This window comes from Triticum urartu, chromosome 6 (genome assembly GCF_003073215.2).
Source record: "Triticum urartu cultivar G1812 chromosome 6, Tu2.1, whole genome shotgun sequence".
In the NCBI taxonomy this organism is placed as follows: domain Eukaryota; kingdom Viridiplantae; phylum Streptophyta; class Magnoliopsida; order Poales; family Poaceae; genus Triticum; species Triticum urartu.
Window position 1 is genome coordinate 390,660,862 of NC_053027.1, and position 16,992 is coordinate 390,677,853.

A 16,992-nucleotide genomic window follows, 5' to 3' on the forward strand; every position below is an offset into this window, starting at 1 on the left:
TCTTGCTCTAAACATTGCTTCCTGATGTTAAATCCTGACATGTTATTTTCACTAAGTCTGTGAACCTGATATCTTTTGCGCTTTTGCCATGCTTGTTTGAACCTGCTATTGTGTGATTTACCCGTAGCTCAGTGTTCATCTTTTGTCAAGCATCTTGAGTGGATCATTGCCATGTGCTTTGTTGCTATGTTAGAGTGCAGTAGCTTATTGTCTTGGTGCATTTTAGATGGCATCGTGCTGTTAATCGCAGTTTAGTGCCATTATTGTTTTGCTTGCCATTTGCAAACCGTGCATCCGATTCCGGTGATCTTTATATCAATTTCGACCAAAATCAACTCATCTTTCCAGTGGCACTCTTGGTTTTCCAAGTTGAGGCCTAGTTCAATCTTTCCTTTCCGAAGCATGCATATGCATTGCATATCACATCCCGCATATCATGCCATGTTTTGCATCATGTTGCTTGCGCATTGCATCGTGGTTGATTGTGGTTCCGTTTGCTTGTGTTCTTGCTTTGGGTAGAGCTGGGAGACGAGTACGTGATCGAGGAACCCGTTGAGAACGCTTACGAGGATCAAGCTTACTTCAACTCGGAGAACTTTGCAGGCAAGATGACCATACCCTCGAAATCACTTCTATCTTTGCTTGCTAGTTGCTCGCTCTATTGCTATGCCTATGCTATGATACCTACCACTTGCTTTATCATGCCTCCCATATTGCCATGTCAAACCTCTAACCCACCTTGTCCCTAGCAAACTGTTTTTTGGCTATGTTACCGCTTTGCTCAACCCCTCTTATAGCATTGCTAGTTGCAGGTGAAGACTGGAGTTTTTTCCTTGTTGGAACATGTTTATTGTTGGGATATCATTATTATAACTTGTTTACTTTAATGCATCTATATACTTGGTAAAGGGTGGAAGGCTCGGCCTTATGCCTGGTGTTTTGTTCCACTCTTGCCGCCCTCGTTTCCGTCATACCGGTGTTATGTTCCTTGATTTTGCGTTCCTTACGCGACCGGGTTATAATGGGAACCCCTTGATAGTTCACCTTGAATAAAACTTCTCCAGCAAGGCCCAACCTTGGTTTTACCATTTGCCACCTAGCCTTTTTCCCTTGGGTTCCGTGGACTCAAAGGTCATCTTTATTTTAAACCCCGGGCCAGTGCTCCTCTCAGTGTTGGTCCAACCTGTGAGTAGTCGGTGGCCTCCAGGGGCAACTCTGGGTTGTCCTACCGGAATCTTAGACAATCTGGTGTGCCCTGAGAACGAGATATGTGCAGCTCCTATCGGGATTTGTCGGCACATTTGGGTGGCTTTGCTGGTCTTGTTTTACCATTGTCGAAATGTCTTGTAACCAGGATTCCGAGTCTGATCGGGTCGTCCTGGGAGAAGGAATATCCTTTGTTGGCCGTGAGAGCTTGTGATGGGCTAAGTTGGGACACCCCTGCAGGGATTTGAACTTTCGAAAGTCGTGCCGGTGGTTATGGGCAGATGGGAATTTGTTAATGTCCGGTTGTAGAAAACCTAAAACTTAACTTAATTTAAATGGATCAATCGCGTGTGTAGCCATGATGGTCTCTTTTCGCCGGAGTCCGGGAAGAGAACACGGTCTCGTGTTATGCTTGAATGTAAGTTGTTCTAGGATCACTTCTTGATCATAGATTCTTGATCGTGCCTTGCCTTCTCTTCTCGCCCTCATTTGTGTATGTTAGCCACCATATATGCTAGTGCTTGCTGCAGCTCTACCTCACATACCTTTTACCTACCCATAAGCTTATATACTCTTGATCGCGAGGGTGTGAGATTGCTGAGTCCCCATGACTCACAGATTACTTCCAAAACTAGATGCAGGTGCCGATGATACCATTCCAGGAGATGCGACTGAACTCAAGTGGGAGTTGGATGAGGACTTAGGATGTTACTACATTTCCTTTCCAGACGATCAGTAGTGGAGCCCAGTTGGGGCGATCGGGGATCTTATGCATTTGGGGTTGTCTTTATTTTGGTTCCGTAGTCGGACCTTGATTGTATCTGGATGATTGTAATGCTATATTTATGTATTGTGCGAAGTGGCGATTGTAAGCCAACTCTGTACCTCTTTCTTCTTTAGTACATGGGATGTGTAAAGATTACCCCTCTTGCGACATTGCCTACAATGCGGTTATGCCTCTAAGTCGTGCTTCGACACGTGGGAGATATAGCCGCATCGTGGGTGTTACACCGTTGTACAATGGATTTTGTAGGGCCCGTTAAGCCATCCTTCCAATACGGTTCCACGCCCTGTAGTGGGCTTTTGCTTCTTTGTAATTGAGTCGGGCAACTTATGAGAGTGCACCTTTTTAGTTCGGACTGGGGGTTCTGAGCCGGATTACCCCAAAATTGCGTTTGGGTTTTCCAGGCACTTTCCATCACACAGTATTTCCGTACTATGGCCGCCAAGTCAGCGAATTGTGCTACATCACGATGACTTATGGCGTTGAGGACTCCCTTGTCCGTGCAATTGTTGCAAAAGAACGAAATTGCATCTTCCTCGCGACAGTCCTTGACCTTGTTCATTACAAGGAGGAATCTGGCCCAATAGTGATGTACTATCTCTTGGGGCGCTTTCCTAATGTGGGAAAGATCGTTTGTATCTGGGTGGGTGGGTGGATTTAAGTCCAGACCTTGACCCAATCTGTGATCCCGGGGCAGGGGAGTTTCCGATATTGGAAGTTTGGGCTCTGGGATGTTGCCCTGTGGGTTCGGTATGCGGCCTGATTATAGATTCAGGGTTAGGGCGGTGTCCTCCCGTGAGCGAGTATCCGGCTCGGGGAGCTCGGGAATCCGAACATAGTTTGTCCTCAGGATAGAGGGAGAATCACCGCATTGCTCCTCCACCACCGCTATTTGATGGGTGACCGGCGGAGAGTTAATCACCCTTTGGTCGGGTTTAAGCCCGATCCGATCGTAGTTTGTAGTGACTCCCAGAGCGGCGATGCGATCCGAGAGCTCGTTCAAAGAGGAGAGCTCCATTGGATCCATCTGCTCGGCAAATTTCGAGCCTATGTGGAGGCTATTTTCGATGACCCGAGAAGTCATCGTCGGCACCGTGGCCGAGTGGGCGGTCATGACGAAGCCGCCTAGTCGGAGAGTTTGGCCTACAGCCAGGGCTCCCCCAGAGGCGATGTTGTTCTTGAAAACGAGGCGAGCCATCCTCCTTATGATGACGACACAGTGGAACTCTCAATGAAAGCACCAATGTCGGTGTCAAAACCGGCGGATCTCGGGTAGGGGGTCCCGAACTGTGCGTATAAGGTGGAAGGTAACAGGAGGTAGGGGACACGATGTTTACCCAGGTTCGGGCCCTCTTGATGGAGGTAATACCCTATATCCTGCTTGATTGTTCTTGATGATATGAGTATTACAAGAGTTGATCTACCACGAGATCAAAGAGGCTAAACCCTAGAAGCTAGCCTATGGTATGATTGTATGTTGTCCTACAGACTAAAACCCTCCGGTTTATATAGACACCGGAGGGGCCTAGGGTTACACAAGGTCGGTTACAAAGGAGGAGATATACATATCCGTATTGGCTAGCTTGCCTTCCACGCCAAGTAGAGTCCTATCCGAACACGAGACGAAGTCTTCAATCTTGTATCTTCATAGTCCAATAGTTTGGCCAAAGGATATAGTCCGGCTGTCCGGAGACCCCCTAATCCAGGACTCCCTTAGCCGGTTTACTACATTGGCGAGGTACTTATTGAATCCAAGCAGAGATATCCACACTGGCAGAAGCTTGTGTATGGGGTTTTCATGGCAAGCCGGAAGCTCAAACAATATTTTCAGGGTCATTCCATTACTGTTGTTAGCTCTGCTCCTTTAGGAGACATCATTCAAAACAAGGAAGCCACATGCCGGGTTGCTAAATGGGCCATTGAGCTTGGACCTCACGGTTTAAAATATGTGCCTCATACAGCCATCATGTCCCAAGCACTTGTGGATTTCATTAATGACTGGACAGAGTTGCATGCACCTGAGGAAAAGTCAGATAAGACATATTAGACTATTCATTTTGATGGATCCATGCAGTTGGAGGGCTCGGGGGCTGGAGTTGTCTTGACTTCCCCATGAGGTGATAAATTTTCTTATGTTCTCCGACCAATGTTCCCTTGTACTAACAATGCAGCTGAGTATGAGGCCTTGCTCCATGGTCTTCGGATGGCTAAAGAGATGAATCTGAGCCAGTTGAGGTGTTTTGGCGATTCAAATCTGGTAGCTAAGCAAGTTTCCGGTACTTGGGATTCTAAGGATCCGCTTATGGCGTCTTATCGCCGAGAGGTTGATGCTATTGCAGGTCATTTCAAGGGTTATCAAGTTGAGCATATTGATCACAGGAAGAATGAGGGGCTGACACTTTAAGTCGGCTAGGGTCTCAGCGTAAGCCGGTGCCACCTAACACGTTTCTGGATATTTTGCTTAACCCGTCTGTTAAATTGCCTACAAAGGAGGATCTTGCTGTCCCTGACCTGGAGGCGCAATTGGTGGCGGCTCTTCATGCTATTCCTGACTGGACGGTTCAATATTTGGCTTACATGACCCGTGGTGAGTTGCCGGAGGATGAGGTCTTGGCCAGACAGATAACTCGACGGTCTAAGTCATTGTCAATTGTCAATGGGGAGTTGCACCATCGCAGTGTCACAGGGGCGTTTCAACGCTGTGTCTCTCCTGAAGAAGGCTGTGACATTTTACGAGAGATCCACGGAGGAGATTGTGGTCATCATGCCGGCTCTAAATCTCTGGTAGCCAAGGCTTTTTGTCATGGGTTCTATTGGTTGACGGCTCATGTTGATGCTGAGGATTTGGTAAGTAGATGTAACGGCTGTCAGAAATTTTCACGACGAGCTCATGTGTCGGCTCAAGAATTGAGGATGATTCCAATTACTTGGTCGTTTGCAACTTGGGGGCTTGATATGGTTGGGCCCTTTAAGAGGTCCAAGGATAATAAGACCCACCTCTTGGTGGCAGTTGATAAGTTTACTAAGTGGGTTGAAGCAGAGCCGGTTAGTAAATGTGATGCAACAACGGTGGTTCAATTCATGAAGAAGGTGATCTTCTGTTTTGGCTTTCCACACAACATTATAATAGATAATGGTACTAATCTCTCTAAAGGCGCTATGGAAGAGTTTTGTCAACGGGAGCATATTCGGCTTGACGTTTCCTTTGTGGCTCACCCTCAATCCAATGGTCAGGCAGAACGAGCAATTCAGGAGATTCTGCGAGGTATCAAGCCCCGGCTTATGGTTCCTTTGCAGAGAACGCCGGGTTGTTGGGTGGAGGAGTTACCCTCAGTGTTATGGAGCATCAATACGACCCCCAACAGGTCTACGGGTTACACACCCTTTTTCATGGTTTATGGGGCAGAGGTGGTTCTCCCTAGTGACATCCGTCACGATTGACCCCGGGTGGCAGCTTATGTTGAGGTTGACAATGAAAAGGCGCGTAAAGATGCACTTGAAGTATTGGATGAGGAGCGTGATCTCGCGGCGGCTCGGTCGGTAATTTATCAGCAAGACCTATGTCATTATCATAGCCGCCAGGTCAAAACCAGAACCTTTCAAGAAGGTGACTTAGTGCTCCAGTTCATCCAAGATCAGACAGATATGCACAAGTTATCACCTCCTTGGGGAGGACTTTTCGTGGTCAACAAGAATTTACATAATGGGTCATACTACCTTATCGATGTTCGAGACAACAAGGACTCACGCACATCGGAGGAGGAGACTCGTCGGCCGTGGAACATTGCTCATCTTTGGCCCTACTATACTTGAGTCACCGGCTCTCATGATGTACATAGTTACCTGATGTATATATTATAAGCAGTATAATAAAGACGGCATCCCTGACAATTCAGGGCCTCTGTCATTTCGCTTCCTCGAAGCTGAGTTTTTATCATCATATTCACTTAAGAGGCTTGACGGCCAAAATTCAGGGACCAAAGAGAGTTGGATGCACCGCACGGCTCAAACATAGGTCCCTGACGAGCACGATTGGTAAGCATGTCACTTGGGGGCTTCCTGTTCAAACATAGGTGCATTCGACCAAAGAGAACATAGCGTTACTACCCTCTTGACCAGGTTTGTTCAAACATAGGCGTATTCGACCAAAGAGAACATAATCTGTCGGGATCATCCTACCTGTAACCAGCTGCTTCAACTCCATCAAGTAATCCTGATTGACCCACCGAACTCCTAACGATCAGTCTTTACGGCGTATTTGACAAAGATCTGAGCTCGTTAAGGTTCAAACGGCGGCTTGTCATGTGATAGCACAGTTTATAGATAGTCAGGATAGATCCAGGCTTCATAAGCCGCCTTCCTTGAAACTTGGATAAATCGGCCCGTGATGTATGCTGTTACTCTGACCCCGCGTACTCCTGATATGTCTATAAAGCAAGATATGACTTTATCTGGGTTCAAATGTCGATTGGGTACTGTGAGTCAGGCTCACGGAACACACGAACAATCCAGTGGCTCCGGCTTGTTTCATTGAAGAAGACACTTTGGCTTGGCAGCCTACAAAAGCCTCGAATTTCTTTTGATTTCTTATTTGTATTTTTCATATGGTTTTTTCGTTTCCTTCTGGTTTTTTACAAGTTGGGACCAGCTGCCCTGTTTATGGCTCATATTTGAAGCATACTTTGGGTTTCTACAACCCGTCAGGAGGATAGACTCTAAGTCGCCAGAGCGTAATGAATCCTATGTTCAGAGTCATAGCTCTAACACCTCTAACTGCACGAACCTGATAAGCCGACAGTCTAAGTATATACCACAAGTATGACATCTTATTTAAACAATTGTCAGATCGGCCCTGATTATGGACTATTCGTCCTCAATGGCTTTAATTGGGTATCATGACCCACCCGGCGGTAAACCGCCAAGGCACTTGTGACTTGTTTGTACGCAGGAAATAATCAGGTTTGATTCACGTAAATCAATACTGTTATAAGAGTAAAAGGATCATCTTTCAAATTGGCGGATCAACAGTGTTGGGAAAAAATAGAAACATGCACAATGGCACGACAGATTCAAGTTTTCACTACCCTATTACATGGCTCCATGAGCCGAATAAGATCAAGTTTTTTAAGGATCAAATATATAAACCACCAGGCCATTCAATCTTCATGGCCTTGCTGATTGGAGCCCTCTGGTTCATCCATGTCTGGTTCTCCATCCTTCTCCGCCGTCTGGAAGTTCAGTGTTGACCAGTCAATGCCACGTAAGGCATAGAATTCAGCTTCGTCAGCAATAAGATTTGATGGGTCAATTTCGGGAGCGAAAGTGTGTTTACGAATAGGAGGAATCAAATCCATCAGTTTATATGCAGGAGTATGCATCTTCTGGTTCTCTGCATCATACGCCGGCAAATACTTGGAAAGATTGGTCTCTTCAGCAATCATTGTCGCGCGAGGACGAATTTCTCTAACACAAGCAGTAAAGTCCTGCTGGTCAAAAGGAGTACCATCTTCCTTCAGACTTGGATAACCAGTAGCCACCTCAGCCGGGCCTAGCTCTGGTACCCATGCTTTGGCACGGCACAAAGATGTTACGGCACCGGCTCTCGCACAAGACTGCTTTATCTCTTGAATTCTGGTGGGAAGGATTGACAATTTCTTCAACACATCACTTAACAGATTGGGTCCTTGGTTTTTTTGGAGAAATGGTAGCGAATGTACGCTGAGCTCCGGTATACAACTTCTCAACAAGAGTATAGACTGCCTTGAGCTTCACAAGCATGTCCTGGTTAAGGTTGCTGCTCCTAGGACCTGAGTAAATCACAGATCGGTTAAATGGCGGTTTATATTACTACAACAAGTGCTCATTTTGGATGAATAACAAGGCGACTCACCAAACATAGTAGAAACCATATGAGATACACAGTTTTTTAAGTCGGTGAGCTCAGTGGTTACCTCTTCAAGAGCTGCCTTTGCCTTTTCAGCTTGCTATATTAAGGCAGTCTTTTCCTCAGCCCAAGTCTTTTTCTCCGCCTCAAAATTGGTCTTCAGCTTTTTTCGACTCAGCCACGCTAAACTAGAACTTTGACTCAGCTTCTTGGGTCTTGGTTTCCTGAGTCACCAACCGGGTCTTTGCATCATTTAATTGAGATTCCAGTTCAGCAGTAGCAGCCTGCATGAAGCGCAAACTTGTCAAACACATTCATGGCGGATTACAACAATATAAGTCCCAAGTCCTTTGCAAGCAACAACACTTGGCACTTGGGGGCTAATGTCTGTCAAAGCAATTTTTTCAAGGAAATGGCTCTTATGAATAAAGTCCCAACCACTTTGCAAGCAACACTACTTGGCACTTGGGGGCTAATGCATATTGCTTGTATCTTATTAATGATGAGCCGGATGTGCGTTAAACAGTCTCCGCCAACTCATGGGGGCTATGCAGTTAAGCTCTACTTTCTTACACAATGATAAATAGGACCGGCTCATTCATGCTGATTAAACCGGCCCTTGGGGACTATGGATGCAAAGTTAAACTGCTTCAACATCCGGTTTAATTTTAAACCGGACTTGGAGGGAGTCTATGACAGAAGCTTATGGATTCTTCTAAGTCTACAGCCTATTCAATCTTATCATAGCCAGTAGACTTGGGGGCTGGCAGGATGTACATAACTTATTTAAAAGCCGGAAGTCATACCCCATATTTCTGGTGCATCTGTTTTACCATATCAATCTCAAGGTCGCGACTAGAATGAAATTGGTTAAGATAACCAGAGAATACTTCATTGACGGTCAATTGAGAGTAATCAGCAATGTAAAATTTCATTTTTCGCTTCTCAATGAACACGTCTTTAGTGGAGTGCTTGGCTAAGATGGTTGGACCTCCTGGTTCTCTGAAGCTGGTGCCAGTAATGATAACATCTTCACCATGTTCTTCTGGCGGCTTAAGTGGATTGGATGATTTAGTGAGCGCAGAATTGGCATCCGGATGATCATGGGAGAGGTCGGGAATCTCAGGCGGAGTGTCAGTGGTAGGTTCTTCTGGTTGTTTGTCAGAAGCTTCAGGTATAGGGACTTGCTGCACCGGCTCAGCAACTTCAGGTGCCTCAGTTGGCTTGGTCACCTTTGCCTTCTTGTTAGGCTTTGCTTGACCACTGCACGTGTTATGAAAAGTCATTATAAATATAAGAGTATAAAGAGTTGCGGAGTAAAATTAATTGCCATTACCCAGAGGCAGTTTTGAAAGCTGGCAACTCAGTTTGCGATGAGTCACCAGAAGAAGAACTGGCAAGTTCCTGGTCAATAGTCATCAACAGAGTTAAGTGATAGGCAAATAAGACCCGCCAGCGGGTTAAAGGAGCAAGTTAAAAAAAAATCTCGTTTTGCCATTTCCGAGGAGCGGGGGTGTTTGGTAAACCGTAGGACAATTCTTCACCTCCACTGGTCTGGGTCTGACATCGATTCTCGTGTTGCCGTCGTTTCAAAAGAAAGTGAGGATCTAAATAAGCCAAGGGGTGTGAAAACCTTACTTTCCGGGTTACTTGCCGAAGTTTCTGTCTTGGCAAAGGGTCTGAGCCATAGGAAATAATAGTTAATTCTTCTTCAACTACTTGGCTGGCTCCCGTGTCATCCTGATGATAGTCAGTGTCAATAAGATGATTGAAAAACAAGCCAAGAGAGTCAAGGGCTACCTCCGACTCACAGGTGTCATCCAGATTAAGCAGATCAGAGGCGCTTGGTTTCTTCTTTTTCTTGGTCGTCTTCTTGATGGTTTTCTTGGTGGCTTTCTTGGCAGCCCTGGCCTTCTTGGCAGCTTCATGATCATATGTCTTCTTCCAAAAATCAGACTTATCCTATAAAAGTCATCAAAGGTTGAGTTAGCAAAATGTTTGAATAATGAGGTAAAGATAAATAAGTTTAGAGACTCACATCCGGTGGCGGGTTAAGTTTGCAGAAAGGGTTTAGACCCACTTTGCTGCAGTCTTCAGAATCTTCATTCGGAAGAGTTCTTGTCATTTCAATAATTGCATCATCAGACAGACGCAAAGGGCTATGGCGTAATGGATCCTTTGTACCGCCTGTGTATGTACACACTAAACCTGACCGATGGCTTAAGGGTATGATCCGCCATGCAACCCAGCATCGAACTAAGTCAATGCTATCAGATTTCGTGTTCCAGCAAAACCCTTGAGGTTCAAACACTGGGGTGCGCACAAAGATCTCTCCTCCCCCTTGGACTCTCCCTCACCGCGATCTCAAGGCTCAGCGTGTCAAACTCGCAGAACAAAGGGACACAAGATTTATACTGGTTCAGGCCACCAATGTGGTGTAATACCCTACTCCAGTGTGGTGTGGTGGATTGCCTCTTGGGCCGAGGATGAATAGTTACAAGGGCAGAACAGCCTCCTGAGGAGAGGTGCTCTTGTGCTTGGTGAGTTTGTCTAGATGAGGATGATATGAATGGCCTCGGATCCATCTATCCGTTTGTTCGTTGCCTCCTACTGTGGTGGCTAGTCCTATTTATAGAGGCCCTGGTCATCTTCCCAAATGCTGGCGGGAAGGGATGCCACAACGGCCAAATTTGAAGGGATACAACTAGTACAAGTTATCCTGACTAAAGACGGTCTTCGCCTGCCAAAGGCTCTGGTGGTGACGCCGTCCTGGGCTCCACGGTGACCTCCGTCCTGCTATCCTGCTGGTCTTGATCTCGTTGCACTGATACGGAAACCTTTACCTGATGCCTCGGGACTCCTCGCCTATGCCTGTCCCTTTAGCTCCAAAGAGGAAACGAGGGCACTGCACGCGCTAGCGCCCTCCTGGTGCCCGCCTGGCCTTGGTCGTCATGGCTTGCGTCAGAGGAACCTCGCGAGGTTCCCCTTTTCTTGATCTCTCCGCCCCTCACGAGCCAGCCTGGTGAGGCCGCCCCCGGGGAGGTCTTGCATCGTCCGCCTCGCGAGGCTCGGCCCCTCGCGACAGTCTTGAGTCTTTGCTGGTAAAGATGGGTTATACGGGGCCACTGGCGGAGCCACGCTGTGGGCCGTAGGCAGGCAAGTCTGGGGACCCCCATTCCCGAGACGCCGACAGTAGCCCCCGGGCCCAAGGCGCGCTCGGACTTGGCATCGAGGCGAAGCCAAGGGGCAAGTGGGGAGCTCCGCGGGCCCCAATAGCCTACGGCCTCGGTTAACGCATGGCGATTGATGGGACATGGGCGTCTCCGCTTCCCCATGCTGTCTCGGCAACTGCCCGCCTAACAAAAGGCTGGCGCGGGCTGCATTTGCCTTCATTGCTTTCCATCGACTTTCTCCAGATCCCCTTTCTCGCTCCTTGCTTCCGGAGACTCCAAATCCGCCTGGATCCTCCTTCAAGCCTGCCGCCAATGGCGCCCAAGAAAGCTCGGGCCACTCCCTCATCGTCTTGGTACGAGCCGGTGCTCAATGCGCCAAGAGTTTCGGAGAAGAACCTTGCCTTCGTGCTCCTGATGATGACGGATGGTGATAAGAAGAGGAAGACTGTGCTCCGGGCTGGCTCCGATGAGCCGGAGGCCTCAGGCAGCACCTTCTACCCCTTCTTCATGAGCAGCATCATTGCCGATCTGGTTCCCCCCTTCTCCCAGTTCTTCTACTCTGTCCTTAGCCATTACAGGATCCATGCTCTCCATATTCATCCCAACTCCATCCTCCTCCTGTCGATCTTCGCTTTCTACTGCGAGGCGTATGTGGGGGTGATGTCGTCCGTGGCGCTGCTGCGCCACTTCTTCTTCCTCCGGATCAAAGAGGTCCACTACTCTGGGTGCGTTGGCTTCGTCATGGCCAACAAGACCAACGCCATCTCGAAGGCCGGGAAGAAGGCCGAGGGCTTCAGGGGCAAGTGGGTCTTGATGGACGCCAAGCGTGCCCACCGCTGGCTGGTGCTGCCAACCGAGATTCCTTTGTCCCATGAGGGGTGGCTTCGCGCGAAGCTCACCGACTCCCTGGCGGCGCAGGTGTTGGAGAGGATGACCGTCGACCCGTGGCCTGGTGATTCTAGGGCGGCGAAGTTGACGGGGGCCATGATCATCAAAGAATTCATGAAGCAGCGCGTGGCTCCCCTCCAGTTGCGCCCGCGCCCTTTGTGGAAGCTTGGAGACGAAGGGGACGACCTCCGCCTGCGCCCGTAGGCCCTCTCTGACGAGGAGCTGCGCTCGGCCCTCTGCTCTTTGGTTGGGGATGACCAAGGGTACCCGCTGGACTCCTTCGTTCCCTTGTACCGCCGTCCGGATGGGGCGAAGGTTGTCGCCGCTCTGCCTGTCTTCGACGGGTGTGGGATCATGCCGCCTGTGCCCTCGAACATCCCGGTGAGGAAGAGTCTAGTGGACGTGTCTTCCGATGAGTCTCAGGCGGAGGAAGAGGAGGAAGAAGAGGAGGAGGAGCGCGACCCTGAGGCGACCCGCGAAGGGGCGGGGGAGACCTCCCCATTGCGCAAGGTCGACATCCTCCGCGCCCTGCCTGATGACGATGACGAGGCCGATGTCCTCCTGGAAAGTGGGGAGCTGCGCGCGGGAGGGGGCTCCACGGGGTTCAAGGTCAGTCCTCGGAGGAGGTCACTAGCCGAGGTTCCAACAAGGGGAAGGTCGGCACTGATCTCCCAAAATGACGCCCCCATTCTGATGCTGCCTGGAGCTGCTTCCGGCCTATCTGCTGCCCCCTCTTCAGCGCCTGGAGGCCGCGCGCTCGCGCCTCAGGCTGCGAGGCTCTCAGGCTACAAGCTTAGGAAGCGCAGAGACTACGCTGCGGTGGACCAGTAGGTATTCCCGTCCTTCCTTGTTTTTGCTTCTGCTGCTGATTCTTGACGCTTCTCCGCTGCGCAATTAGGCCGACGCCCGCGGCGAAGAAGAGGATGGAGGAAGCAGCGGTACTGCTCAGGACCAAACCGCCTGCAGTGGCCGCACCCTCGTCCACGGGGAAGGGCAGTGAGAGCGCTCGCGCTTCCCTGACCTGATTGTCCTCGCGAGACTTGGGGGAGCGTCCTCCGGAGGATGCAGCCCCCGTAGCCTCGCTGGCTCCGGAGGTGCCGACGTCCGGCTCGGTTGCTGGGGCCCCCAAGTTCGGGAGCTCCTAGCCTCTTAGGTCATGGTGATGACGTTGTCTCCTCCTCCTTCCGCTGCACTGCTGACCTTGCCTTCCGCCTCCCCTGGCGTCCTGGAGTGCGCTCTCTCCGTGCTGACCTTGCTGTGAGAGGATCTTCAAGGCACCGACCGTCACCTGGCGGCCGGGCACCTGGAGCTGATTTCTGGCTGGCTTCACTTCGATGTGTCCGTCCAGGCGACATTGAGCCAAGATGCGGCGGCCTCCGAGAAGGACAAGCAAGCCGCTGCCCAAGCCATGGCTGCTCGTGAGGTGGCGTTGAAGGACGCCAGGGCCACCCAGGATCGCTGTCAGTCGCTGGAGGCCGAGCCGCACAACGAGCATGCGACCGAAGCTTGAGACCACAAGGCGGAGGAGGAGAAGATGAAGGCCCGGGAAGACGCTGTCAGGGGTCGCGACGCCAAGCTGGAGCAGCTGGCGAAGGCACAGGCCGCGGAGCATAGCCAGCTGGAGAAGCTGGAGCAAAAGGTCAAGGCGGAGAAGGCCAAGCTGGAAGTCAAGGCGAAGGTCCTGGCTGAGGACCGCGTGGTCTTCACGTCCCTTAAGGTGAGGTCCTACGTGGCCCTACGGGCACTCTACGAGAAGGGCTTGGAGGAGCCGCTGGCGACAGCCGATGAGGGCCCCACCCAGCTGCTTCCTCATCTGGTCGCGACACTTAAGGATGTCGTGGACGGGATCGGCCCCTTGGTGGAGAAGGAAGCCTGCACGCTTTCCTCGGCCGCGCTGACACGCGTCATCAGCCATCTCCATCTTTCGTGATCCCGACGCCAACCTTGACGAGCTGCTAGAGCCTGTGGATTGCGAGTGCTACGCAGCTGCTGCCGAAGCCGTGAAGGGCCAGGTGGAGGCTCTACTAAAGAAGTTCCACGCCTTCAACCCTGCGCCCCCAACTGGTGACGCAGCTGAACCTACAACTCCTGCTGGTGGCTCAGGTGAGGGCGGCATCACCGTCGAAGGGACACCTCTTGCAAGCGACGGCGGCGTCCAGGGATGATGGGATGACTTGCCGGTGGCTCCTTTTCCTGCTTTGCTTCTGTAACATGAACCATGCCTCTCGGAGGCATTTAAACTTGTGCTTGGTATTCGAGAAACAGTATGTCTTGTAATATTTGTTTGAAATTCTGTGATTTCCTTTCCGTTTGCTTTGGTGTTCTGCGTTGGCAGGACCCGACCCCGCGCATACCTCAGCCGCCATTGGGCCGTCCGGATCACCAGGACGGACCAAGGAGTGAGGGGCTACGTGGCTAGTTAGGCTCATGAGTCCCCCTTGATGCGCAGACAGCTTATAGAAAGGAGATGCGAGAGTAGGCCTAGTGTTCTACGTCGGCAGGGCCCAACCCCGCTGTTGGTGTCAAAACCGGCGGATCTCGGGTAGGGGGTCCCGAACTGTGCGTCTAGGATCGATGGTAGCAGGAGATGGGGGACATGATGTTTACCCAGGTTCAGGCCCTCTCTATGGAGGTAATAGCCTACTTCTTGCTTGATTGATCTTGATGAATATGAGTATTACAAGAGTTGATCTACCACGAGATCGTAATGGCTAAACCCTAGAGGCCTAGCCTGTATGACTATGGTAATGAGTATATCCTTTCTGGACTAACCCCTCCGGTTTATATGGACACCGGAGGGGGGGGATCTAGGGTTACATAGAGTCGGTTACATGAGAAGGAATCTTCATAGTCGGTCACCAAGCTTGCCTTCCACGCCAAGGAGAGTCCAATCCGGACATAGGTACAGTCTTCGGCCTTCAGGTCTTTACAGCCCATCAGTCCGGCCCATGGATAAGAGGCCGGACGCCCGAGGACCCCTTAGTCCAGGACTCCCTCAGTAGCCCCTGAACCTGGCTTCAATGACGAGGAGTCCAGCGTGCAGATTGTCTTCGGCATTGCAAGGCGGGTTCCCTTCTATACGAACTTCAATATAGTCTTTGGATGCGATGATAGTATCCGGACCTGTCACACACACCATACATAACCGCAGAGAGAATATATTTTTACACGAGTCTAATCTACTGACAGCTTTTTACAACATGACATCACGTATGTCCGGTGATAATTTTGAACCGTCTCTCGTCTGCCGCTCCATGTTTCGAGATGCGGTTGCCATTGGCACGTCTTGTCGAAGCAGAGATCGTGTCCCCTTATTACAGGATTCTCATTAATATGGGTGTGGGTGACCCAATCGTGCCGTTTGCACGACCCTTGGGAATAGGTGAGTTTAAGGCGAGTGGGGAGACGCTTAATATTCATGGCCTTTATAAGGGGATAAGGATTCCCTTTCTTCACCCACACCTCGGCTCCTCCTCAATCATTCCGTCCCTGAGCTCCAGCGCCCAAGCTTTTAGCTTTTTCCCTCGACCGAGAAAGCACTCCAAAGATGTCTGGATCCGGAGCTGGGGGTAAGTGGATGGCCTCCTCCGTCAAGAAGAGGGATATCAAGGTGCTCCGGGAGGCCAGATATCTGGCCAAGGAGATCGCTCACTGACTCCCGGCCAAGGGACAAATCATCCCTACTCCAGAGCCCCACGAGAGGGTTATGTTTCTTACACATTTCGTCCATGGGCTGGGCTTCCCTCTTCACCCCTTCGTCCGTGGACTAATGTTTCACTACGGGTTAGACTTCCATGACGTAGCCCCCAACTTCATCCTCAACAACACGGCATTCATTGTCATGTGCGAGGCCTTTCTTCGCATCCCGCCTCATTTCAGCCTATGGCTGAAGACCTTCAATGTGAAGCCGAAGGTGGTGAGCGGCCAACAAGCAGAGTGCGGAGGCGCCATGGTGGGCAAGATGCCCAACGTTACCTGGCCCGAAGGCTCATTCACGGAGACGGTGAAAGGGTGGCAATCGGGGTGGTTCTATATCACCGAGCGGTGTGACGCCAACTGGGTGGCGGCCCCCGAATTCCGATCCGGAATCCCGATGCGGCTCACCTTCTGGCAAGACAGGGGCCTAACCCGGGGTCCCTTGGATGAGCTGACTGGGCTCTAGACGTGCGTCCAGAACATGATAGATAGGAAGATCAAGCTTGTCAACATGGTCCAGGTCATGCTCATTCGTCGGGTCCTTCCGTGCCAATGTCGGACTTGCTATATGTGGGAGTACGATCCGGCCAAGCACCAGACGCTACTAGAGCTCTTCGGCATGACGCATGAAGAAATTTGGAAAGTGCTCTTCAAGGCCGGCAAGACGCCACCGCCCACGACCGAAGATCGCGGGCTTAGCTTAAAATGCCAAGCTAACCCGGTAAGTTCTTTTAATGTTTTCAAGGCGTACCCTTTACTAGCATATTTTGAGAAAAAGTCTAAGATTTCCTACCCATGTTTTCAGGCCTGGATCAAGGTAGCTGAGGGGATTAACTGTCCGGCTCCGCTGCCCGAGGACCAAGAATTCCCATTGCTGATGAAAATGCTTTTTCCAGCACCTTATGAGGTGCCAGAGAAGACGGCGAAGAAAGCGGCCAAAGAGGCCAAGAAGGGCCCTCGCCAAAAAGGTGCTCCGGACGTGATGTCCGAAGACGAGACTTCCTCTTCGTCCGCTGACGATGACGATGAAGAGGAAGAAGAAAACGACTCCCCACCTGAAGTGGGGAGGAAGATGAGAGCGGCCCCCACAAATCCGGATGCGAAAGTGCCTAAGAGGGTTAGAGGCTCCCTTGCGGATAACTCTGTGTGGGATGTTGATAGCAGTCCAGAGCGACCTTGCCGGACCAAGCCTCGGGCCGCCTCGTAAGTACAAGAATCCGAAAACGTCTGTCCTTCCCGGTTGGTAATATTGATATACCTTAAACCTTGTTATTGCAGTCCAGCACGCGATGGCTCCTCGCGATCCTCGACAGAGGGATCGCTAGACTCAAAGCAGATGGCTAGCATGTCTCCGCCACCTG